Source organism: Alligator sinensis, unplaced genomic scaffold (genome assembly GCF_000455745.1).
Source record: "Alligator sinensis unplaced genomic scaffold, ASM45574v1 scaffold273_1, whole genome shotgun sequence".
Taxonomy (NCBI): domain Eukaryota; kingdom Metazoa; phylum Chordata; order Crocodylia; family Alligatoridae; genus Alligator; species Alligator sinensis.
This window is the reverse complement of record NW_005841943.1, coordinates 775,458-777,638: the sequence shown is the minus strand read 5'-3', so window position 1 is coordinate 777,638 and position 2,181 is coordinate 775,458.

Here is a 2,181-nt window from a genome sequence, read left to right as displayed (position 1 = left end):
CAAACAGCTGCCTAACTTAATATTGTTAGTTAAACTAACAAACATTTGAAAATCAAGAGGGAGGATGTGTTACTGGAAAGAATTAACACAGTTTGGCCAGCTGTTTGTCAGTGGTTTGTCAAAAATGTGTAACTAACTTACTATTTACATCCAGTGTCTGACAAGAGATTTTTTTTGTGGCTAGTCACTATCAACTTTGAAAAACCCTGCCATGACAGTGTTACAATGATGAGAAATTTAGTAATCTTTTAATAGTAGGAGGTGATTGGCATTGCATCTTCAGTTTAAAACTCTATGGATGATGACATTTAATCAGTGCAATGATTCATGTTTCAAACATGATTGAGCCAAGCAGTATTTGCTTTCCCAAGCCCAACAGCAGTATCCCAGTCTTGCTTCCTTCTCAGGAAGCAAGATGAAGCTGTTCACTATTTTAAACGGTGATAACTACACATTGATTTTTTTTCCATCTGTTATCATTGGCGGTATACAGCCCCTACATTTGGACTCTTCCCTGCTCAGCACCTATATTTAGATTCTATAGGCTTCAGCCACATGCTCATTCCATCCAGTAAAGAACAGTGATTTGAGCGCACATTGTGATCTAAAAAGACCCCACTGAACGTAGCTCCTGTACTCAATAATACTTCTCCAGTTCACCAAACTTTTCTTTAGGTTAGAGATTTTCATATAAAGTCAAGGACACATTAGAGTTAGCTCCATGGAAAGCACTTTTTCCTAAAGCAAAAAGTGAAAACTATCAAACTTTTGTCTGTTCCTGTGGGAGAAATACAAAGTACCTTGGGGGATTACATTTTAAATACTAGAGGTGTTTGGGCCAGTGTATTTTAAAGATGTATGGTTCTCAAGGACGTCAGGTCAGGGTTGGATCCATAATGCAAAATTCCGAATGAAATTTGTAGAGGGGACTTTAGAGACCCATCTACACATTACATTTACTGTGTTAATCATGACATAAATGGCCAGGGTGCTATACGTGCACCCAATTTAAGGCACCATAAAATGGCAATTCAGCCTAAAAATGTTGCACATAAAGAACATTTTTTATGGCTGATTTGTGTGGCTCTTTACATTAAATAGCTGATTGTCCAGCCTGGCTCCAGGACAGTGCTGGGTTGTGGGCCACTGTAGACTCACTGATGCAGAGGAAGCCCAGAATCATGGTCCTGGGCTTCCCTTTGCTGGCAAGTAGAAAGGGCACAACTGGGAATTGATTCCTGATTCCAGATTTGTGCTTGCTGCCATGTATGTGTGGCATGACAGGAGGCATGATTACATCTCATAGCGCCTGAACGTGTGCCAGGGACCTAAATATCCTCTTACAGTACTGGTAATTGTTTTGACTAAGATATTAAAATACTAATTAGCTAAACTAAAGCTGGCTTGCTATGGATTTCGATTCTCTCTCTTACAGAACAATGAAGTGATATAAGTTTAAAAGTTAAAGAATTATACTAATTTTTCCCCAAATATTACTTGCTTTCCAAAAGACCACAGACAACACTGGCTACTTCCTGCAGCAAGAGTTATGTAAGTATTTTATTTAACATTATTTGCTTACTGTATTATAAATCCATATAGTAGTCAACACTCTAGTCAATATTTGATTACATAAGAACGTAAGAATTGCCATTTGCCGTTTCAGACCACAGGTCCACGTAGCTCAGTCCTGTGGCAGAGAACAGATGTTGAAAGGGTGAGGGAACTGGGTATGACTAGGGATGTTTTTCCCCACTGTTCCTCTCGTTTGCAGCTTCCTGCATTTAAGGTGTAGGAAGTTCTGATTTAAAGGTCATACTCCTAACTCCCAGGCTTAATAGGTACTTATGCCGCTTTCCTCCAAGAATTCATCTGATCGGTTTGAATCTGGCTTAACTGTCAGCTTCCTCAACATCTGGAGCAGCTTCCTCAACAAGTTCCACACCTAAATGACAGGCTGTGTGAATAAACTTCCGTTTGTTGAAGGCAAGCTTCTTTGGGCAGATGTGATAACTTGTATTACACCACCTGAGTAGTTGGAAAAAAGTTCTTAGCAAGCTTTTGGGAACAAGCATCCTTCTTCAGGCATAGGGAGTCTCTGCTGTTCTGATATCTCCAAGGAATAGATTCATAGATGTTAGGGTCGGAAGGGACCTCAATAGATCATCGAGTCCGACCCCC